At 37.9% G+C, this 25,686-nt stretch overlaps 2 long non-coding RNA genes across 15 annotated transcripts; both read right to left on the minus strand.

The window, feature by feature from the left end:
- Positions 1–1,344: 1,344 nt before the first annotated feature.
- Positions 1,345–3,286, minus strand: LOC121795515. The gene is made up of 2 exons (XR_006049485.1): positions 2,838–3,286; positions 1,345–1,566 (listed from the first exon to the last, which is right to left on the minus strand). It is a non-coding gene; the product is annotated as an uncharacterized LOC121795515 (long non-coding RNA).
- Positions 3,287–11,821: 8,535 nt separating this feature from the next.
- On the minus strand, positions 11,822–17,033 carry LOC121795516. Of its 14 annotated transcripts, XR_006049495.1 has the most exons (11): positions 16,239–17,029; positions 15,673–15,801; positions 15,515–15,584; positions 13,710–13,758; positions 13,481–13,605; positions 13,165–13,377; positions 12,980–13,057; positions 12,784–12,877; positions 12,542–12,701; positions 12,123–12,450; positions 11,822–12,030 (listed from the first exon to the last, which is right to left on the minus strand). It is a non-coding gene; the product is annotated as an uncharacterized LOC121795516 (long non-coding RNA). The 14 variants fall into 14 exon arrangements; XR_006049493.1 differs by adding an exon at positions 14,138–14,263 and having other exon boundaries at positions 12,542–13,057; positions 16,239–17,031; XR_006049492.1 differs by adding an exon at positions 14,138–14,223 and having other exon boundaries at positions 12,542–13,057; positions 16,239–17,030.
- Between the last annotated feature and the right edge of the window lie 8,653 nt (positions 17,034–25,686).

Consider the following 25,686-nt stretch of genomic DNA (forward strand, 5'->3'; position numbering starts at 1 on the left):
TCCTCGCGTCACTCATTGCGTTCCCAGACAACACATACTACTTGGGGAGAGGTCATGCTTGGTATGAAGAAATTGAACGAATGTAGGAATGAAATGACAATTTTTTTGGATTTTCTTTATATTTTCATTCAATTTCCTTGTACCGAGCAAATGAATAGAATGAAAGTAGGAATCACATTCCATCATACCAAACATGCCTTGAGAGTTGGTTAATAGTGATTATTTGTATTAGAAGTTAAATTAAAGTGTACTGTGCTGCGCTACTGTGGGGACAGTATATTAATAAATGGAGACTCAACTTATTATTAGTTAGTTTTATACTCAGCTCTTATTACATAGATTAGAAACTATTTAGCCGAATTGTCATACAAAAAAGTTAATATATATTAATTATTTAAGTATAGTTAGTTTTATACTCAGCTCTTATTACATAGATTAGAAACTATTTAGCCGAATTGTCTTTTTATTAGTTTGATCTTAATTGGTATTTTTGACAATTTTTCTTGTATTTAATAATATTTTTAGGATAGAATATATAATATTCTTTCTATAATTAGTTATTAGAGCAACATTACTTGCATATACTGTAATGCTAAAATGTAATTAACATTTCCACTATTCAATTGAAAAGAAATTAATATTGACTAATCATAGATATCACCAGTACAATATCGTAAATATGAGCCATCCTCATCCAAACCTCGTCTCGATCCTTTTTGCAGCGATCCATTGATTCATCAACCATTTTAACACCCGTCTACAAGTCTATGAATTTAATTGCAACAGGTATAGCTAACTAAGGGTCCAACTTTGGCTTGATAGTCCTGACACAAAGCTTCGAGAGTTCCCTCTTGACATTTTAGATCCATAATACTATAACAGTTCTCAGCCAAACTTAAATTCAAGAATAAGGCTTCATTGAATAGGAGAAAAAACACAATCTTAATCATCATCTTTGATTATGACTCCATATTCATTCTTATTTTATGTTGAGTTAGATTTAAGCTATTGGAACCTTTATAGTGTGAATGTTACATAAATATCCTACATTCAGCATAACAATTAAAACTCATTAAATATGATGTCTTGATAAAATAAAGTTACAATTAATTTATAAAAACCGTGAATAAATATATGAATCATTAATCACTATATAACAAGACAGGGACGAGCCTTGTAACACCCCTTACCCCCGCGTATTTTAATAATCGAATAAATGATGTCACATTTTGGTACAAAATAGAAAAAATCCTCTTTTTATATATAGACACCTTATTTCCCTTTACTTAGCAAAACAAGAAAAAAAACCTGGTATGTAATATCTAGAATTAGACCATAAACCTATTCCCAAAAATTTGTGCATATAAATACATTAAACAACCTGGATAACTCATAATTATTTACAAATATGCATGTCTAACAAAAGTTTTGGAAGTAAAAGAAACATTACACTTTCTAGACATGCCACGTCTAGCATATTCAAAAGAATTACCCAAATGGAAAAGTGTTGGCTAGTGACCTGACTTGGGCCGCTGTGAAGAAAAAGAGCTAATTCGATCATCTAATCTGCAGGGGGAAAAGAAAGGAGTGAGCTTCAACAAGCCCAGTAGTATACCCACATTAAAGCTTAATTTCCGGAGTTAAGTAAACCTTATGCAACCTATATATTTAAAAAAATTATTACCATGATTTTTTCTCTCCATAATCAACATCCTTATATCCATATACATATGCTTACTTTAAAAAAAATAAACAACAATACATCTGACCTTTATATCTTCCTCTCTTGATTTTTCTGAGACTTACCGAAGTCATAATCATATATCACTTCATTGAAATATCCGAGTTATAGTATAGAATGCAGGTTATCACTCACATAGTTTTAACCTTTACCAAAACCAACAACCATTTAACTTCCACATTCATATAGTCGCCATTGATCTCAATAAATTTACAACATAATCAATAATCACATATCCATTCGTAAAATATATAAGACAAAATTCAAAATAAAAAAATAAAAAATAAGCTAGTTGATTCCAGATAACCACACCAATTATTCAATTAAACTCAAAGAATACGTTACAATCTTATTCAAATATAAACACACATACGGATAACAGATCACTAATATTTTCACATATACGAACAAATATAGCCCCTTAGGTGCTTTGTGACGTACTAGGGTACGCGGACCAGATCAGAAACAGAATCAGATTCATACGTGAATTTTGTCCTCGAGAGGACTCCGCACAGACCACCACCATCCATTTAGGGTGCAAGCAGAGACACATAGATCAGAGATCGCAGATACCAGCAATGTTTTTAAGTCGGTGAATCGAACCGCGTCGCCATAGGACCGATATATCGGCTCAGTCGATATATCGGTCGACTTAGTCGATATATCGATAGTAAGTCGGGCGACTCACCAGACAAGTCGTCCAGGTCCCTCAAGACCGATATATATCGATATATCGGGCGACTTGCCCTTTTACACATGTAAAATATGCAATATATACTTCAAATTACAACAGGAAAAAACACAGCATCATATTGTTCAATGATTTAGTCATGTTCAACGATTTGCATGATAACAACTAACAAGCAATTAAGCAAACTCAAAGCACAGCATCATCTACAATACATCAAATGCAGCGAAAATGAAGAGTCAAAAGAACATATGCAACACTGCTAACAAATCATAATAGAACACAGAACAGTCAAGAATTGAAGTTGCCCTAAAAAATAACAATAGAGACCAGATGCAGCGCTTGAGGAACTCAAATAATAGACGAGAGAGGAGAGACATAAGAGAGGAAGAGGAACTGGAGCATTACCGGAACTAGAGTTCATCCTGAATGAGGAGAGGCGGCGGATGAGGCAGGCCGGAGGCGTGTCCAGGAGAGGCGGCGGCGTTCTTCAGTTTCTGGAGGTGGAGGGAGCGTCGGCGGCGGCTGCAGTTCTGGAGGAGGAGGACGTGGGGAGGGGGTGTGGGGGATGTATAAAGAAACCCTAATGGGCTCAATAGACACCTACCTGTCCGCCTGGCCCAATCTGGAGTGAAGCCCATTAAGTCGTCCTCGACTCGATCAGGCGACTAATCGGTCGAGTCGCGCGATATATCGGACGACTCGAATGTTAGTCGCCTAAGTCGCATCTGGGTGTGTATCGACCCTTGGCCTACCGATACAGGCGATATATCGCGATATATCGCGATATATCGGACGACTTACAAACATTGGATACCAGATAAATCAGAGACAGAGATCAGAGACAGAGACGATCCTCGCTTCGGTTATCCTGAAGATGAGAGATCACAGAAAATGCAGCGCTGCTGTCCTATGGAATGCCAATTGTACCCGTAGAACACACTCAAGCACGGGGTGTAAACACAGTCAAGTACCCTCATTTTCATCAAAATTCTTAATTCCAATAATCGTTAACATAACAGATCAACAACTTCTTTTAACACCATATCATGTCAAGTAAACAGATTAAATTCCAACTTTCTCAATACCATAACAGATTCACATATCCAGAACTCACATATTGCATGCCAAAAGCAACATATTCAGATCATATATTGTATCACTAATTAACACACACTACTATATGGAGTATGCAATTACGTAGATTTAATTCAGAAATTAAGATCTAATAAAGAATATACTACCTCGAGCTCAAAGAGTCTTGACATTGAAATCCTAGATTCCTGCTCCTCCTTGTCCGTGTTACCTTACATTTTCACATGTATATATATATATATGTATATATATATATATATATATTTCATATATCAACATCATTATAGAATACTTCAAACATGAATCATATTCTCCTCTTAGTTTCTTTTAACCACTTATATACTTAGCTTATCAAAAATATTATACATGCTCAAAATCCCAAACCTACATCTTGAGACCAATTATAGCTAAAGCATTAGAAACTTGAGTTCTAAGACCAATTTAAATAAGATACTATAAAGATTCACCATATTTCACCAACTCTGACTTAAGCTTACAGTTAATATTATATCTCACTTATCGTGAACATCTTTAACCAAAAGTATACCAACATCATCAAGTTTCACACTTAGCTATAGGCTGTCCCAAACTTCATCATGCCAAGAATACTCATTTCCCTTCATTTGGTGTAAATCATACTTATGAGATAAATTCTAAAATCAATCCAAGTAGCATAACAAATTTCACAAACTAAAAAGAATAATCCTAAGCTTTCCCTACATTCACCCATCAAGATAAACTTCCATTTTCATCTCTCTAACTATTTCTAGGCAGAAATTAGCTATAAAAAGCTTAGAGTTTCGCCAGATTTGGTCAAAATTCAAATTGGGGGGAAATCTTAATTATGAACCCTAGCTTTAAATTCAAGAAGAAGATATACAAGTAAGAGGTGTAAGAGACTTGCTTACGCACAGGAGAGATAAGTCTAGCCTAGAGCTGTCAGAAAAATGGCGGTGACACGCCGGAATCCGCCGGGCAGCAGCGACCCAGAGAAGGAAGGAAACCGGAGTGTGTGTGTTGAGCAGCAAAAGAGAGGGAGGGACGAAGATGAGTGCGCTGCGCCGGTCGCCGGAAGGAGATGACAACATCGCTCTGTGTGTGTATCTCCATGGCAGTGTATGTATGTGTGTAAATGGAAGTGTAGAAGGAATGGGAAGAATGATAATTCCCGTAAGTTCTAGAGGGGTGATAAAGATATTTCATCCCTTTTTCATTTTCTAATTTCTTTCTCTCTTTTCTTTTTCTTTTTTTTTATTCATTTCTTATATCATTTTTCAAATCACATTTATAAAATTCAAAACCCTTAACCTAGATTTTGTATTCTAATATTAATATAAATACATTTCTAATCTATTTATTTTCCTACTAATCTGGCACACAAAACTTCACTAATTGAGACTTCTAATTTAATTATCGACTTCTAGCCCATTTTAAATAATTTTAAATTTTCATAAATTTCAGGCTGTTACAGACCTAGCGTGATCCAAGCCACCGCTCCAGCGAGGGCTTGGCCGGTGCTGGTCCCAGAACCCCATCATGTCACGACCACAACTCCATAGTCAAAGAAAACGTAGCTATTTCGCGACTAAACTTACTAAATAGTCTCAAACTCATCATGGATAATACTTAATTCAACGGAAACATTTGTCTGAATGTGATAAGGGGTACAACCATATCTAATCAGAGTAATTACTGGGTGCATAGTCTTTTCTAAAGCAAATTCTAGATCTTGCAGCGGATGAGTACCAAGACGATGTAATACGTGTGAAGACATACTACATCAGCTATCTTACTTATTATTTCATTTTCTTTCCCAACACCTCCTCTGCTTCGACACCGATCAACCTGCACATTAAGAAAACAATATGCATGGCTGAGTACTTGATATATTCAGTGGGCTCATGCCGAAAATATTTCTCTTTTAGTTGTCAGCCAAACTTGAGTGAACACGGGGTTTTTCTGGAAATAATTCCCGGTCACTAAAACTCTTATTTCTTTCTGAAGGTAGATTGCAGTATAACTTCTCATGAAATACCATATTTGATTTGTGTGAACCGGGAATGTGGCCACATTCCACGACGTCACTGGACCGGCCAACGCTAGCGCTAGCACACGGTCCCTATGTGTACACTAGTCCGAGTAGGGTTTGCAGCTCTGCTGGGACCCGAATTCGATTTAACTGATTTGGCATAGCCAACAGATAGGCAATCACAAAACAAAAACTGGGCATGACAACTCATTCAAAATATTCATATTTTCACATAAATCACATCTTTGAAAGAAAAGCCCACCTTGTTTGCTTAGCTCTTTCAAACGGGCGCTTCCTGACTTGAGATTACTCCTCGTGCGACGACGTTCCTTTATAACAAATAATATGCTTAAATTAGGCTTTAAGTATCTATTTATCCTGCATGTATGCATGTCTAAGTGTGTGCTTATTATTTTACTTCCTTCTTTCTAAATTTAGAACTCTTAAATCCTTAATTAAATCAGCGATTTAATTTATTCGGAGTCTTGCCAAACTGCTCGTGTACAAAAATTTCTGGATTATCTTCCTTAAGTATTTTTGAATACTTACTTGGGCTAAAAAGTCCGCTTAATTACTTATTGGTCACTAGCTCAACACGACTAACATTTCCTTTTCTTCCGTAGCTTAGGGATTTAAATTTCCTTGTCTCAAATTTATTTAGGGCAGTGGCCCAAGAGGAATCTACTTGTAGTGGCCGTTTCCATTTTAAAAGGAGGCCTAATTCAATTTTAACAAAAGGAATGGCCCAAATCACTTTTAAAACACAATTGGCCCAAACTGAATTTGATGAGGGAGGCCCAAAATAAAAATATATCCTCTCTCTCATCGGCTCTTCCCCTCTCTTTCCCAAATTCCATTTTCTCAAATCCCTAATCTCCCTCTTCTCCACAGCCGACAACCCTTCCTCTCCCGACCGGCGGTTCATCATCCGTGGTGGATTTCTCCTTCCTCTTCTCAGCTTTTCTCCACTCCCTTGCTCGTTGAGACCAAATCCCTAATTGGAAATGGTTCATGATCAGTGGGAAAAGGCAGCGACATCCGCCTATTTTCGCTCTTGATAAACTGATGAATGTCAGCATCATGAAACAACAGAAAACGAAGAAGATGAAGATTGATGTTGAGAGAAAAGTTGAGAGTTTATTCAATGAATAACAAAGCATACAATACACCTTATATACTCGGTGCATGATTAACTAAGCTAACTAACAACAGCTGGCACCAACTAACAACTAACAAAATCTAACAGAATAACTGCTACAGCTAAGAGCTGTAGCATAGGTGTGGTGAGGTGCATGGACGGCTGCATGGACGTGTGGCTGCTTACATGATGTATCATTAATAGCTCTCTTTCCATCGCGTCCCGGTTCGCGGCGTTGCCGCCGGCCGCCTCCTTCGGCAACTCCACGGTGACCCGGCGCCGTCGACTCTGGTCCTCTCGTCGGTTTGGCTCGAAGTTAGCGAGCTGCTGCTGCCTTTATCTCGCTGTGGCGAAAACGCTTCAGGCGCTGCTCACGCCGTTCCGCTTCTGGTTGGGCAGCGACAGCGCTCTACGTTGCTGCTCACGCCTCCGTCGAGTCCCTTCACCTGACGAAGTCGCCGCCGGGAACAGTCGGTCTGCTCCCTCAATTGTAACGGACAACCTCACGGTCTAAGCTAAGTTCTCCTTCTTCTATTACTTCACTTAATCGGTTTGAAATTCCGGCAGCAAAGTATGATTTAAGAGTATTGACTATGGTTGTTGATCAAGCTTTGATCTTGTGAAATTCTACCTACTGGAACGAGTTTAAGTTGCTTGTTTATGATTTTGAACTAAGAGCAGCTTATGAGTCTTTTGATTCCTAACATGATGTGCCTCTTTTGAGTATTTATTGGTGAGGGGTAACGGTGCTCTCTCTTAGTCTAACATACTGTGATTTCCTATCATGCTATGTTTCTACATGTTAACATGATTCATGATTGAGTTGGAGACAAGGAAGAAGGGGGGGGGTGGAGATTACCCTCCTGCGTTGCTCTGTTTTCCTGTCTCTAACTCAGCCCCTCTCTCAGTCCTTAGCTCACCGATTTGAATAGTTTGTGGTGATGAAGGAGGGTGAGGCTGAGGCTATACTCTATATGTGTAACTGAAACCTTGTAAGGCTGTAACTGAAAGCTTGTAAGGCTGCATATGTATGCAGTCGAACGGGACCCTTAGGTTGTGCAAGCCTGGCTGGCCTTCCTGCAGCTTTGCAGGCTGTGTATTCGTGGGAATTCTGTTTTGGCCGCTGCACTCTGCAGCCCCTTTAACTGCATTTAACACTTGTAAATGTTTGATACTTTGTTCATTTATAGGATTTGTCTTCTGTGGCAGGTGCACAACTGAATGGCAGGGGTTTCTAAGCAATATTCTCGGCAATGGCAGCTGTGAGGTGGAGGTACGAGGCCTTGTTCTTCTTTTAGCCAAGCTCTTCATTTTCCTTTGTGAAAGGTAATGTTTTTCCTTTCCCTCCTTGGTACAAGCTGTTAACTCTCTTTTTCCCTAAGCATTTTTAGTCTAACGGTTCGTATTTGGCAGGGACAAGAGGCTGGTCTCCTCATCTTGCGACCACCTCGCCCGTTCAGCCCAACGGGCCGTCGAAGAATCTGGCCGAACCCGTGCTAAGGAGGGGCCCAGAGCTAGTTTTTCTTTCCTCCATAATGTAACAGAGTAGTTCTATTGTAATTTCTTCTCCAACATGTAATAGCTAGTTAGTGTGTGTTTTGTTTACTCAAGAAATAAACGAAAACTCTCTCGTCTTTCCTCTTTAAAATTCTAGTTTTAGTATTCCTCATGAATTGTATCATGTTTCTTATAAGTCTAAGAATCGTACTCATCGTACACTATTTAATCAAAGAGATGAAATTGCTTTCTAAATTTCCAACTTTATTTCAAAAATCTCGGGTAATTCGCTATGGCTATTAGAGCATGCACAACGGTGGTGCCGGGCCCTGCGTCCGTCCGCGCCGCTGGCAAGGACGAGGCTCGCCGCCGTGCCAGCGAGCAGGACACGTGGCGAACGGCGATTGGGCAACGACATAGCCGTTGCCTTTGATTTTTTTTTATTATTAAAAATCGATTTTTAATTAAAAAACTGATTAAAAATTTTAAAAAAATTTACTTCTAAAAATAAATATATCCGTTTATTACCGTTTTTACCACTTTTTAATTTTTCTTATTTTTTCCCCCTAAAAATACACACTTTCATCTATTAATACCCCCACTTTCACACCCAACGAGAGTATAGTGCGCAACGCCATCGGCCGAGCCAACGATGAAATTGGCAAGTTCAATGGCTATTTACTCCAGGAACAGCGGAATGTCGGGAGCGGCCGGAGCGAGGTCGACATCATCACTGCCGCGCTGAGCACCTACCAATCCATGCACTGCAAGTCGTTCAAGTACCTCAAAGTTTGGCAGGATACGCGGACGCACCCGAAGTATATGAGAGGCGTAACATCCTCCTCTAGCGGCTCCTCCAAACGGTCAAGGTCGGTATCCCTATTCGACGCCGGCTCTGAAGAAGTGGCTAGCCAACTCGCCGGAGCTAACTTGGGTAGCCCCGACGCTGGACCGAGCGGTTCCCAACGCCGACCGCAAGGAAGGAAGAAGGCGGCGGCCAACCGCCGTCGCGCCGAACCCGCTCTCGAACCCGCTCCCTATGCGCCACCTCCACCCCCGAACAACTCGCTGTGGATGCTCTTAGGCCAACTCAATATGGCCGATAGGTCAACTATGACCCCCACACAACTTCAAACGCACTAGGCCATGATATTGGGTCTCCAAAAATAATTGGGGTTAGTGCCACCGGATCAGTAGTCTTCCACGGGTAATTTTTTAATTTTTAATTTATAGGAGTTTAATTATGTAATTTTTAATTTTTAGGAGTTTAATTATGTAATTTTTAATTTTTAGTATTTTAATTATGTAATTTTTAATTTTTAGGATTTTAATTATGTCTTTTTTATTTTATTTGTAATTTGTAATATTTATTGTCGTTTTTTAATGAATTTTAATATTATGGAAATGTTTTTGTTTAATTGAATTTTAAATTGAATTGTGCTCGTCCTTGCGGAAGAGCACAACTGTGGGTGTTGTGCTGTTGTCAGAGAGCAGGCAGGAATAGTGGTGCCGGGCCCACAACCGTGCTCGCTGGCAAGAGCACGGTTGTGGATGTTCTTACACATCATGACCGCTCCTGCCACCGCTCTAGTAAAATAAAATTATTGCTCCCAATAAGTAAGAGTTATTATTCTTGTGAATAAAATTTATTGTTCTTGTAAATAAAAGTTAATGTTTCCGAATAAAGTTATTGTTATTGCAAATAAAAGTACTATTATTGCAAATAAAATTTGCAATGTTGTAAATAAAAGTTATTATTCTTATTAATAAATAATTTTGTTCTAATAAGAAATTAATAATTTTTATGGTATATAAAACTTGTCAGGAGAATCAAATTCTTTTGTAAACAATGGAATAACAAATTAATAAATTCAAATTGTAAGTGAAAAACTAGAGCAAATTAAGAACTATATTCTTTTTACTAAATTATTAATCTATTTAAACTAAAATTTATGAAGACTTGTTTAATTAGAACTTTTCATTATTCGTTTGCTAAATGCTAGTACGTCATTATATTATTCGTGAACAAAATGTACACTTATATATACAATTAAATTATACTTAATATTTTAAAACTATAAAAAAGTATCCATAAATAAATGCAATAAAAGGAAAGAAGCAAAATAAAAAATGTCCATCATAAATATGTGGGTCCCATGTTACCAAAGCAAATTACTCTCATACATAACTCCAAGGCTTAAGCTATATCCTTAAATAGATCTAATTATTATGCACAATTTAGTATAAAGGGTAACAAAGTAAACATACAAAATGAAAATTTAATTAAAAATTAATTATGATGTACAATTAATATTTAAACCCCTTTATGACATTGACATAATGCCAAAAAATTATTTCTCTTTTCGATTTTCACATTTTAAACATAACTTAATATAGATTAATTATTTAAGTTTAGTTAGTTTATACTCAGCTCTTATTACATAGATTATAAACTATTTAGCCAGATTGTCTTTCTATAAGTTTGATCTTAATTGCTATTTTTGACAAATTTTCTTGTATTTAATGATATTTTTAGGGTAGAATAAAATATTGCTTCTATAATTAGTTGTTACATAAACTATGATGCTAAAATGTAATTAACATTTTCAGTTGAAAATAAATTAATATTGACTAATCATTGTATCACCCGTACAATGTCCGTAAATATGGCTCATCCTCATCCAAACCTTGTCTCAGTCCTTTTTGCAGTGATCCACCGATTCATCAACCATTTTAACAGTGAAACACCCGTCTGCAAGTGCATTAATTTGATCGCAGCAAGTATAGCTAATTAAAGGTCCAACTTTGGCTTGAAAGTCCTGACGCAAAGCTTCGAGAGTTCCCTTTTGACACTCTGGATTCATAGTACTATAACAGTTCTCGGCCAAACCTAAATTCAAGAATAAGGCTTCATTTAGTAGGAGGAAAAACACAATCTTAATCATCATCTTTGATTTTGACTTCATGTTCATTTTTATTTTATGTTGAGTTAGATTAAAGCTTTTGGAACCTTTATAGTGCGAATGTTACGTAAATATAGTACATTCAGTATATCCTCTCGGAGCTCCGTCGTCGCTCAAAGGCTAAGAGCTAAGTTGTTTATCTCTTTGTTATCAAATTCCTACTTGAGTTCTTTCCATTGGGCAGTAGCAATGAGAAATCTTTACTTGACTATTGAGGACTATTTGAACTTCTTGGGCCGATTTGTGATTGCTCAGGAATGTATTTCAAAGTATGTGGAAGAGGAAGTGTTGTGGTGTATGGAGGGTTTTTATACCCAGATTGATGTACTTGTGGATATTAAATGGACTACTATCTTAGTCCGTGGATCTCCCTTTTTCGATCCTTACTACACCTTTAATTTATAATTTATGGAAGCTTGGTTTTTTTGCCTACTCGATCAATGAATATATATTTGCTTCATGTTGCATAAAAGTCTCCAAGGAGGACTTTTTTTGCAAGGACGACTTTTACATTATCATAATCACCATCAACATGTCTGATTTCTGATTTTGTAGCTTTTAAATAGATATCACTCACTTCAGATTTCATTAATAGTAAGTAGTAACCTACATATGTATCTATTATCACCATCTTAATTCAGAGCAATTAACTTGTAATTAAGAAGCTGCATTTAATTGAAAACTTTATCCTTCATTCATTAATAGAAAATAGAAATCAAAATCCAAAGGCTATTAATTTATGGCATTCCATGCTGCACACTTTTGCAAAAAAGAATGCCATCTAAAGACAGTGCAGTTCCGTGGCATATCGTTGCAAATGTCCATTTGCTTGAATTCACTCCGGTCAAAGAACCAGTCGCTCACAGCTCGTGCTATCGTCTGCAAAAATACACTTAATTTTAAATAAGCAGCGTGCGTGACAATGAAGAGATTGAAATGTTAATTAGACACTTCTATGTATTATGTCTTACCTTATTATCAAGCGCGTTGTGTCCAGAAAATGATGAGCAAGTTGAATAGTCTTTGCTACATATGTATCTATTATCACGATCTTAATTCAGAGCAATTAACTTGTAGTTAAGAAGCTGCATTTAATTGAAAACTTTATCCTTCATTCATTAATAGAAAATAGAAATCAAAATCCAAAGGCTATTAATTTATGGCATTCCATGCTGCACACTTTTGCAAAAAAGAATGCCATCTAAAGACAGTGCAGTTCCGTGGCATATCGTTGCAAATGTCCATTTGCTTGAATTCACTCCGGTCAAAGAACCAGTCGCTCACGGCTCGTGCTATCGTCTGAAAAAATACACTTAATTTTAAATAAGCAGCGTGCGTGACAATGAAGAGATAAAATGTTAATTAGACACTTCTATGCATTATGTCTTACCTTATTATCAAGCGCGTTGTGTCCAGAAAATGATGAGCATGTTGAATAGTCTTTGCTACATATGTGGCCATGTGCATAGCAGGTATGTACAAAATAACCTATTCTCGATGAGCTATTAGCAAATGTATTCGTAAAGTGTTTAGGAATGTATTCCTAAAACCTAAACAAAATAGAGAAATTAATATGAGAGTTTGCTTCTTATTAATTTAAGTCCAAATTAGTGAAAAAAATCTTGAATATACCCTTCATAAATATCTCAGTTAAATTGCAATGCATCAAGTCAGATGTGCAATTGTGCCATCTTGAAGTTTTATCTCGGAACACATTTTCTAAGATCTATAACATGAAAGTAGAATGGAAAAGAATACATATACATATACATATATATAGTGACAGCAACGAAATTAATGAATATTAAAGTAATAAGATTGCCCATACCTGAAATCGATCAAATGCCGATTCGATTAGAAATAATGGAGTTTTGACATCTTGGACCAAATTTTCTGGAAAGAAACACTACAAACATGGATATGATTATGAGGATTACTTAATTATATTATTTCTGGAAAAGTAATGAATGCATTTATAATTGTGTGAACATAAGTTCATTAGTATACTCTTACCAGAGTTGGACTAAATTTGGATGTGCATGAGGTAGGCAACAAATTCGTCAAACCCTGTATATACACATGGCAAAAATGAGGAAAATTTTGATCAAATATACTGTACTTGATTAAGTAACAAAGTGGGTTGAAATAATGTAAAGAATATATAAATGTGTTGATATCACGTCGAAGAAACAATTTTCTCTCCAGCCAGCCCCAACAAAATGTTCTCTATTAGAAATCCAAAAAAAATTCAATCAACGACAAGGTTTTTGCTTTATGTTTAATAAAATTTGTATTGTAACAATTACGTAACTAAGTTTGAGAGTCTTACCCATGAATAAAAAAATCCTAAATCCGATAAGCACTTAACCCTAGTAGTATCAACAATAATGTTTTGAACTTGTCACAATGTAAGATTGTGCCAAGTCCCCCTGCTGAACCACCTGATAATAACACCTGGGCAAATAATATCAAATTGTCAATTATAATTAAATTAACCCAAGTTTAGTAATAATTTAATACATTCTTAGCATTTCTGAGTCCGAGCCGTAGTAGCTCACCCATAATGGCATTGTAGATTCTTGCACCCCTAAAAGTCAGGTTGTGGGCCTATATATGTGCAACAATGTAATTAATTATATATATATAGGGAGATGATCAAAACAAGTATGTGTTTAAATTAAGAAATGCAACCCAAATCTTGGCCCCATGATTAGATGATCTAATGGTCAATAATTAACCAAAAACACGGAAGGTCATAATTAAACAGTTTTAGGTCATATTATAAGATTTGAGTTTAATGTCATGTTAAGATCATTTTAGGTAATGCTTTGTTAGTATGACCTAAACATAAACTAACAATGACCTAAACATGCCCTACGCATGATATTGTTCTGCGTTTCTGTATTTAAATCTAGTTTTGCATAGATTAAAACCTTATATATATATATATAGTGGAAATAAGGTAGATTTAACTATGTACATATACCGCGATTAAAGGTGGAATTATCTTCAAGCATCCCGTCGAAAGATATGTTGTCAGGTTTTGGACCACTTCCTAATGCAGATCTTGACCTAGCAAGGCAGTCAGAACATTCCGACATCACCCACCACCCTTGCAACTCCATATTGTTAGTCTTATTAATTAAAATTATCAATCTACTCTTTATCTATCAAGTAAAGATAAAATTTTAAAAAAAATTTGTTCATATTAAATACTCCATGAAACGTTTCATAACCAGAGGCCACAATTGCCCACGCCTCTCCATATATAATTTCCTCTCAAACTCCATTCCTCAATTTCTGTATTCTTCGTCTTTTGTAAAATAATGATTTTTTTTTCTTTTCATACTTATTAGAAATGAGCCACTCACCCCTTAAAAAGCCTCATAAGGGGGAGGGTTATCCACACTTATATAGATTAGATGGGAAGGGTTATCCACTTTCATACTTATTAGAAATGAGCCACCCACCCCTTAAAAAGCCTCATAAGGGGGAGGGTTATCCACACTTATATAGATTAGATGGGAAGGGTTATCCACACTTATATAGATTAGATGGGATCTTCACCAAGTCAATGTGGGATAGAATTTAGAGAATTTAACACGCCCCCTCACGTGTGGGCCGGAAAGGACATCGGTCTTCCATCACGTGGTGCAAGAGAAACCATCATCGATGTGGGCCGGAAAGGACATCGGTCTTCCACTCGGGGATCTTCACCAAGTCGATGTGGGATAGAATTTAGAGAATTTAACACGCCCCCTCACGTGTGGGCCGGAAAGGACATCGGTTTTCCATCACGTGGTGCAAGAGAAACCATCATCGATGTGGGCCGGAAAGGACATCGGTCTTCCACTCGTGAGGTAGATAAGAGATAAAGAGAGAACCATCATCGACTTGGGCCCGCTCTGATACCATATTAGAAATGGGCCACTCACCCCTTAAAAGGCGTCATAAGGGGGAGAGTTATCCACACTTATATAGATTAGATGTGATCTTCACCAAGTCGATGTGGGATAGAATTTAGAGAATTTAACAATACTCCTAAATACTTTTACTAATAAACACTCCTATTGATCAAATTAAAATCAAAGTTTAAAATATAATTTATGAATTATTTTTAATATTATATTGTGAATATCACACGATTGATTTAATTTAATATCTAAGTGAATTTGTGTTGCAGGATATAAGTTTTAATTTAATGAATCTATCTATCGTGTTTCACATAAGAAAATACTCCATTGTGTTTTATAGTTGGTAAAAAAAATTGTACAAGTAATTAGTATACTAGAATATGGAATAAATTGAAGACACATATAAATTTACAATATTAATTAAGAGGAAGTTGTTCATATTTGAGTACCTGTAAATAGATGTGGCAGTTGTCAATTTCCGCTCCATACCCTCGGCTATAAGCCCGGAGGGGTAGCATACTATAAAAAAAAATCAATTATAATTTAGTTAGATAAGCATATAATAACCTAACCATTAATAAATATACATATATATGCATGCATGTACCTGCTCCTTTGGCAATTGCAGTCTCCAAAATAGTTATGTTAACAAAGTGAGCACAGACAATTCCGAAAGCACCTAACAAAAATATATGCGCTAATAGTAATTCAGCCATGATGACTTCTCACTTGAATTCTGCATAATGAATTAAAATGAATTTCAAGTTAATAGTATTGAAGCCATTATTAAACAAGTTATCATATTTTCATATTGATGCTGCAAAGTTTTGAGATACGATATGTGACTATAATAGCGTGACATAGGAAAAAATTCACAGCAGATTCATATTCCATAAATAGCAACACGCAGAGTAATATTATGCCAAATAAAATTAGATAAAAACTGTAAATTGATTTCAGCAGCAGATATAATTTGAAGGGTAGAAACTATATAAAAAAATGATTACGAAAAAAAAACACACTTAACAAAAGTTTTAAAGTGAAACCAAAGAGCCATGTTTGTGAAAAGGCCAACTTAACAGAAATGAAATTTGGCAGAAAGCATAGTAGGAAACATTAATCTCGCACACAAGTAACAAAGTCAGTACGATAAGGAAATCCAACAGTAGTTACCTTCAACAAACAGTGGATGGAAAACTCTGAAATTTTGAAGATAGCAAATGCCAATTTGTTAGGCTTCGACCGTAGTAGTAATTATTATGGTTTGGAAAGTTCCCAAACAAGCAGCCTCTTCTACTACAATTTAACTGGAAATTGGTGAAGCACAGTTTCTAACAAATAATTGAACAGGAACACCCCATTTTTGAATTTTTGAAAATAACAATTATATCCATCTTGCTTTGTGTATTTTCGATGCGTACCTGATTTAAGGAAAAATTGTTGTCTGGAAAAGTTTTTAGAGGAGGAAGTAGAGAAGCAGAATACCGAATGCAGAGAAAGGGGGAAGAAGAAGATGAAAAGGAAGTAGGAATGGCGATTTAGTTTAGGTTTTCTTTTAATATTCAAATGACTTAGGAAAAAAATGCAGCGAACAACACAAAATTGGGCGGCGATTTGATTTCAGTAATTACCTTGGCAATCGATGACTTCAACAAAGGAGTGTAATGGCAAAGAGAATGCAAAAGCTATGGTTCTACTTATAATGGTTTAAAAGCAATGATATGGTTTGGCAAACTTAATTTGGTTTCTCTTCTGTCACCAAAAAATGAAATTAGCAGAGGGATGGATGGATGGACTCCAACATTGGGTTGATTGCAATCAGAGAAAATGGTAAAGATAGAAGAGAACGGTGGAAATCAATCCTCAGCACTTTGCACGTCAGAGGAATGGGTTGAAAAGTTAGGCTTAATTGCTTCTTTCACCAAAAAATGATCTGGATGGAAACCAAAATTGGTAAGTTAGGCTTGTGATTGGAAAGAGAGAAGATGGTAAATAATAGAGAGAAGAGAAATGAAGGATCCCAAATTCAAATAAGTACAATAATGCAGGGAAAAAGAGAGAAATCAAAGGAATCGCATAGATCTTGAAGCTATGGCTCAGCCACCCGCTAATAGTACAGATCTATTCACCAAAACCACGATCCAAGGGAGCAACATTGAATCCAACCGTGAAAACACTTCACAAACCACGGATTCCAACCCCAAACCACTCCACTACACTTGATCTATTCACTCTCAGAACCTCACTTCACAAGAAACCTCTCAACAAGAAACCCTAACTTCACTGGAACCCAAGCAACCTAAGCAGTTGCTTATCTCCCACCCACACACACGTTTAATCACTCAAACACTCGTGATAAACCATCATGTAACACTCAGAGAATCATCAGAGAAGAAGAAACACCAGGGAAACTAAATCGCCAGAAAGCAGAGAGAGAGAGAGAAGTGAGAGACAGAAGATAAGGCGGTGGAGTGGAGTGAGGGGTGTATATCATCCAAGTAAACGGGCTAGGGCAAAGCAGAAGCCCAAACAATCTGGGCCAGAATTAATCCCAGGCCCAAATAATAGTCCACCAACATAACAACCCATTCAATTAACACATTTAAAGAAAAATATGATGGAAAATGGGAGTCGGCGAATTTTATTTAGAGGTGTATGAGCTGGAAGATAAAATGTCCTCAACGCGTGAAATTTGTGATACAATATTTGTTATTGTAGAGAAAATTCTAAATGTGTTAAGCTATCATATTTGATGACGGAAATCAACAATTGTTGTTGAGCATTTCTGGCAGAAGTTATCAACAATTGTTCTTGGACATCATGCAACACTCCACGACTCCTAGCCGTCCAGAGACAACGCCCTAACCATCGCGGGCCACCACGACCCACTGCAGCCACGCACCGACCGGGAAATCCCAGTTGGTCTGCTCTCACTGCGGGAAACCGAGACACGCCCGAGAGGAATGCTTCCTCTTAATTGGGTACCCAGAATGGTGGGAGGAGAAGCAGAAATCGAGAGCACAAGCAAAGCTTGCGATCTGAGTGGACGAGAGGGGGCAACAGAGGCAGAATGGTGCTGGAAACAGAGAGACGATGACCGAACAGGGGAAACTGCCGAGAGCATATGCTTCCACCGGCCATGGCGGCGTGCGGGGGAGCGGTGAAGAACGGCGCCGTTGCTGGAGGTATAGGGCTTGGTTTTAAACCAAACCCTAGGTCTTTTAAATCCTTTTATTTGCCTCTCCATAATTTAGGGATATTGCAGAAAGAACCCCATAAAATAAAAACCAAACCCCCAAATTCTGTGACATATCAGAAACCGCCCCATGTTTTTACAAATACCCAGGGAGCCCCAAATACTTGCAGTTTTTTGTCATATAACTCATTTGCACCTTTAGAGAATATTTCCGCTGCATTTCATGTGTATAATGATGATAGAACTGCAATATGAGTTAGATTTTCGATTGTGGAGCCACAGATACTATGACTCCAGACAAGAATGATTTTAGTAGCTTTGATGAAGTTACTAACACATATATTAGGACTGCAAATGGGAAATTAATTACTGTTGTGGGATCGAGAACCATTGATATATCTCCTACTCTCCGATTATCGAATAGTTTACATGTTCCCACCCTCTCTCAAAGGTTGATGTCTATAAGTCATATGACTAGAGATTTGAACTGCACACTTCTAATGCATCCCACTTTCTGTATATTACAGGATATTCAGACGAGGAGGATTCTTAGGCGTGGCACTGAGAAGCAAGGACTTTACTACGTGGACGAGATAGCTCAACATGGCAGTGCGATGCTGGCTCACAGATCCATGAAACAAGAAATTTGGCTGTGGCACCACCGACTAGGACATCCTTCTCCTAGTTTGTCACGACCGCCCTTACTAAGGATAGTAAAGACGGGGAAATCGTGACTAGGGAAGGGACTAAGGAGCGGGGAAGAAGAAGGGGAAAACAATGAAAGACAACATCTTAAACAAAGCTAAAGAAAAGTTTTAATCGATTAAACAATTAAGCAGTGGGTTAATATCTCATAATGTCATAAAGTAGTGTAGAACAAAAAGAAAGAATTTATCAAGAACGATTCGAAACAAGGCAGCGGAATAAAGGTGTCTAGAGAGTCATAGGGAGACGCGTATGTCTGAAGACACGACGCATCCGGAATTTCTTAAGGCTCGACTCAACATCCGCCGCAACATCCCGCTCAACCTGCACATAAAGAAAACATATGCAGGGCTGAGTACTTGACATACTTAGTGGACACACGCCAAAATATTTGATAAAAGTTATGTCATCCATACCATAGTGAACTCGAGTTTTAATATTTTAGAAAAGAATATGATCGAGTATCACAAAACATTTTCGTAGACTGGCCAGTCAAAATAATATCCCCACTTTCTCCACAATCAATCAATCACATCCTCTTACCATAGTGCGATGAAAGTGTGGCCACACTATTCGCCCATGAGACCAGCCGACTAGCAAGGACGGCTCCTGATCCCACCTGTGTACACAACCTGATAGGGTTTGCGGCCCTACTCAGACCTGAATTCGTTTCACACATAGCCCTATAGCCTAACGGAGCAAGCTCAAACGAACTAGGCATCAGGCAATAATCTCAACATCAAAACAATCATGGCATGACATAACACTTTAAACTACCCTTATATCTCCAATATCATAATTTTGAAACGTAAAAGAGTTTTAGTAAAGAAAGCCCACCTCGATTGCTTACAAACACGGTTCACAACTTTATTGAAATCCTTGCTCTTCGTACCCACGTACGCACAACAACCCTTATCAACATCATAACCACATAATACAACACAATCAATTTTCTATCAACACATTACTCATGCCCTATCGTTCCTTTCATCGTTTTCTCATATTGCCCATCCCAACGTTCACCATCATAAACGATACGAAACCCTTTGGCATACATCAACGTGAAACGTATAATCACATCATAGGATAAGTTCTTACTCACACATGTATCATGTATTTCATTTAAAACTTGCCAACAAGACTATTTCAATCAAGACATGAATCTGGCAGAACAACGCAGTCGTTTTGTAAAAATCATTAAAAATCCATCCGATATCATTTGAAGCTAAATTTTGGTCACCACACAGTAGACACATCAAGGTTCATCCAGTTAATAATACACACCAAACTCACATCTTTAGGTCGGTCAAAAACAAAAACGAAACTCACTGGACGAGAATACAAATTCTGACAGGACTGCGCAGTTCAATTGAAAAATTCGTTAAAAATTCATCTTTCATCAAAAGAGGCTGAAATTTTGACACAACACAGAAGACATTTAAAATTTCACTCAGTTAAAATTCGTGCCAAAATAAGATCGTTTGGTCGGCCAAACACTCGTCGGAACCTACTGTCCGAACACTACATTTTTCATGCTCAACATTTACAAACTAGGGTTTGTCTATCATTCATCCACACATACATATCCATGTTTTCAACACATATTCCCGCTTCAAAAACGACATCACAACCATGTTCTCCTATTTACACATAGCATTCACCAATGAATCATCCACAAACTCACACACACATACATACACGCACATACACATACTTTCTCATGCAAACATCCTTCCCAACCGATTGGTTTTTAGATCCACGATTTCTACACTCACTATATGCATGAGGATATCAAGAAACATGGATTCAATGGTAAGAAGGAGAAATATGAATCAATGTATACCTTTCTCTTGAAAAAATAATCGGTAGGAATGACGAATGATGCGATTCTTCGATGAATCTTGAATTTCCAACTCCACAATGATTCAAGAACAAGGAATTGGTGAAGGATTGGTGGAGAAGGAGAGGAAGAGAGAGACGTGTGGTATGGAGAGAAGAGGGAGGCGAAAATATGAGGGCTAGGGTTAGGGTTCTTTTAATTTATAGTCTAGGATAAATCCCACAATAAAGCAATTAAAATTGTGGAAGAAAAAAATAGAGGTCAATGAATAAATCCCACCATTAAATTGAAAATAGGCGTGCAGTATGTGGGGGAGTAATTTTCGAAAATTGCTATTTAATTAGCATAGATATTTATTTGGTATTTACTTAGAGAGAAAGATATTCACAAAATAGGTAAAAAGATACTGAGTATCTCATAAATAAGGTAACAAAATAATTCAAGCATCTCCAAGTGGGGAAATAAAAAGTGGCGTGTAGGAGGTTCTCGACTTGTGGGACCTCTATTTGGCTTCTTCATGTTCTTGTTTAGATCCTAGTCACTTTTGGGCTAAGATCATGTTGTTAGAACATTTTATTTTGATACTATCTATGGGTTGGAGGTCTACCTAAACCTCCCGCCCACAAAGGGCGTTTTTTATTTTAGAAAAAATTAAAAAAGGGCGTGTATAATGGGAAAAATCAAGGAAAAATACTCAAATCCTCAAATCAAATAGGAATAGGATTTAAATTTGGTAATTTCTTGTAGGAAAAGACTCCCACAAAATAAGTAACAAATAAATTAATCCCACAAGTAATTGAAAGAAATAAAGGCGAAAATTATGAGGTTTTAGGGAAAGAAAGAATCAAATCCTAATTAACATAGGATATGGAGAGATTTGGCAAGATATGGTAAGATTTAATTGGACTTTAATTCAAGGAAAGGGATAAACAAGATACCAATTAAATCTACAAAAATAATTCTCTCTCCTAATTAATAGGAGATTTTGAAAATCTCAAGGGATGGCCAAGGGGTCGAAAATCATGTAGAATAGCATAGGGATAATTTGGTTTGGATTTAATTTGGATAAATATCCTAAAGCAATGAATTAAATTCAAGAAAGAAAGTATTATTTCCAATAAATAGGAGGGCCAAAAATTTCAAATAAAATGGCTAGAATGATTATGCATTATTCCATTTAAGTTAATTCACACATTGGAAGCTTAATCACATTAACTCACAACAACTAATTTCACATAATTAACTCAAACACATAAAGACTCAATTTCCATAAAAGAAAATCTCATTCAACATCCACATTAATTAAAATAAAATAAGCCATCAAATAAAAATAATAATAAAAAGTCACAATTTTCCGGGGTGCTACATCCTTCCCCTCTTAACAGAAATTTCGTCCCGAAATTTGGTCGTCTCACAAAAACAACTCGGGGTACTTTTCTTTCATCCTATCTTCTAACTCCCACGTGGCTTCCTATGTTCGCATGCTTATGTCGTAGTACTTTCACACTTTCTCACACATAGCACACATTTACAACATCATGTCACTCATGCTCATGTTCCCACATAATAGTATCATCACATTAGCATATTCACACATAACTTCCATACACATGCACACTCTTGCCAATACACCCTTATCATATCATCATCAATTCCATATTCTTTCAATAACTTAAAACATACCTCACTTTCTTGTGGTTGAGCTTGATGCCTCGAATGTTGAGCCTTCGTGAAACTTTTAGTCTAAGGGTACTAATCTAGACTTAATCTGAAAGAAGACTCTCGGACCAGAGCGAAAGAACCTGGCTCTGATTCCACTTTGTCATGACCTCCCTTACTAAGGATAGTAAAGACGGGGAAATCATGACTAGGGAAAGGACTAAGGAGCGAGGAAGAAGAAGGGGAAAACAATGAAAGACAACATCTTAAACAAAGCTTCAAAAGAAAAATTTTAATCGATTAAACAATTAATCTCAAGGTAATTAATGTCATAAAGTAGAGTAGAGCAAAACGAAAGACTTTATCAAGAACGATTCGAAACAAGGCAGCGGAATAAAGGTGTCTAGAGAGTCATAGGGAGACGCCTATGTATGAAGACACGACGCATCCGGAATTTCTTAAGGCTCGACTCAACATCCGCCGCAACATCCCGCTCAACCTACACATAAAGAAAACATATGCGGGTTGATCAAGTTGATGGTCAAGCAGTTAGCCGGGGACCACTGCAAAACAGAAAGAGGACACGTATAGCCGATGCGCTGGAAAGCGATCCTGAATCAGTTATCCAAGGACCACGGTGAAACAGAAAAGGGGACACGTATCGATGGATAAGACGCGCAATTCCAGCAAGGACGAAGATTCGCTGCCAAAGTTGTTATCACAGCTGGAGGTTGTTATGAAGAGTCTATAAATAGAAGACGCATCACCATAGTTGAGGGGATCTTTTTATCTATCTTTTTCCTTTCTTTATCAGTAGTTTTAGTTCCGTTTCCATTAGAGAGTTAGAATGGTTAGCTAGAGAGTGAGAAGGAGCGCGACAGAGAAGTCCAGATCCGTTCGACGCCGTTTCAGTTTCCGACCGAGGATCTCTCGGATCTATCACTTTCTTTCATTTCAGTTCTAGTTACTTAGTTAAATTTCGTGTTGTTAAGTAGTTAAAGCAATCGTTCTTGTTTTGTATTCCGCATTTTCCAAGATTTGTTCAGAATTCTGTTCTTAAATCAAAGTTATTTGTTTTCGGAAATCTTGTTGACGGTTATAGCTTAGTTTTGGTCTTAAATTCCCAGATCCATAAGTTTGAACTTGCATAATGTTGAATGGTAAAGTATCTCATAGAATCGTAGCATGCTTAGGTAGTTAAGTCATTTATTTCAGTTTGTCACTTACCTAATAAGTTTACTTTTTCTAGCATGATATGTCTCTTGATCAAGTAGATAGTTTACATTCTGCCTAGTTTAATCCAGTAGTTTAAAACTCCCAACTTAAAGCGTGGCCGTAGCCAAAACCCTTTTCACTAAACACACACTCAACGCACCAGCTTCTATGTGGGATCGACCCCGTACTTGCCGCTTACTGTTTAAAGTAGGATGCATGCTAGGGAGTTATAAATAGTTTTTGAAAGAGAGAGAAGCGCCTTGATCAAGTCGCAACGACAATTGCAAACTGATCCACCCGATTGGTTATCTTTCCATATAACTTGATCGGTCTCGTCGTTCTTTTCATTCCTCTTTCCAAATGGTGCCGTTGCCGGGAAAGCATGGTATTATTACAAAGATGTGTTTAATGCATAGGTGTAAATAGTTTTATTTCTTGTTTTTAATTTGTTTTTCCTTCTTTTAATGAGAAGGTACCACCGCGGAGGACACTGGAATCATCCTCTCATTTACAGAAATACAAACGCTCAGTGGCGAGTCCAGGAGGCCGGTGTAGTAACCACTCGCTACAGAGCCGCGTTAGCAGCAGCCGCATCATCATCTACTGCTGAGCAACTGACCAGTGAGGAGGAAGGAGAGTTGTCCACACCATTTAAACCACTACTCGAGGAAGCAGAAACAAAGATGGTCGTCGTAGACAACGATTGAGGAATTGGCTCCCTACACGCTCATGACAAGAAGGAGCCCACTCATGCCATCGCAGTTACCCCAGGAATACGGGCAATCGCAATCAAATAGGGGGTGCTCGCGGTATTGTCAAATTTCTACGGACTCTCAAAGGAATGCCCTTATGTCAAGGCTGCCAGAAAGCTCGATCAAAACCTGGACCGAGTTCCGCATGATCTTCTTGGACTGCTTCTTCCCAACATTAAAGACAAGTGCCCTGAAGAGAGAAATTACAGAGGTGAGGCAGGAGTACGATGAGCCTCTCACAAAATGGGAGAGCGGGAGGTCTATTCATCTTTTTATGGTGGATTGACGGTGGACAACAAGAATGATCTCAATCTAGCCGCCCAAGGAGATTTCTCCAAAACCCCATTCAGCCAAGCAAAGAGGATTCTGGAGAGATTGACCGAAGCAAAAAGATCATATGAGAACTCTCGAGGCCAGTACATAAGAGGAGCGGTGCACGCAACAGAAGCACGAAGCGACGAGAAGTTGGAGGCTCGATTTGAGCAAATGGAGAAGAAGTTGCTAAAAGTAGTGGAAAAGACCATAGCGTGTCCACCTCCAGCCCCTAAGGTGAAGACGTATATGCCACCACCTCCAGAGGAGCACCATTATTACTACTGCGAGTTTACTCCTGAACCAGAAGCTCCGAATCAGGTAAACGCTGTCGGCCATTGGAGCCCGGATGGCCACTGGATCCAGGGAAAACAAAGGGATGCTCCATGGAGAGATCACCCAAATTTCAGGTGGACTGATCAGAGCCAAAAACAATTGCCTCAACCATCTATTCAGCAGACACAACCCTCCGAAGGGCAGCTCAATTGGCATGCTCGAATTCATGAAAGACCGAACACCGGAGGAAACAGATGGCAGAGTGGTCAAGGAAACTGGTCAGGCGGACCCCAGGGTAACTGGTCCAGCTGAAGTCAGCCCAACTGGTCAGGCAGAAAATAAGAGGGAAGCTGGGGATACAGATATCAAGGCCCCCAGTTAAGCAACTCCGGGAGGCAACCAAACAACCAGGTGGTGAGCTATATTCCGCCGCATCAAAGAGGAAACCAGCAACATGGGAGCCAACCATACCATTAGCCCCAGTATCAATTTGAGCACTATGGACAACAAGACTACCCTCAGCCCAGCCACGGTGGAGGACCTTCGAATCAGAGATACAACATGCACGCAAATGAAGGTCCTGGAGAAGCTATGGCTCCGCACCATCATAATGATGCGATGCGCGAAATCTAAGAAGCGCAGAAGGAGCAAAGGGAAGGTCTAGAC

The sequence above is a fragment of the Salvia splendens genome, chromosome 3 (assembly GCF_004379255.2).
Source record: "Salvia splendens isolate huo1 chromosome 3, SspV2, whole genome shotgun sequence".
Classification (NCBI taxonomy): domain Eukaryota; kingdom Viridiplantae; phylum Streptophyta; class Magnoliopsida; order Lamiales; family Lamiaceae; genus Salvia; species Salvia splendens.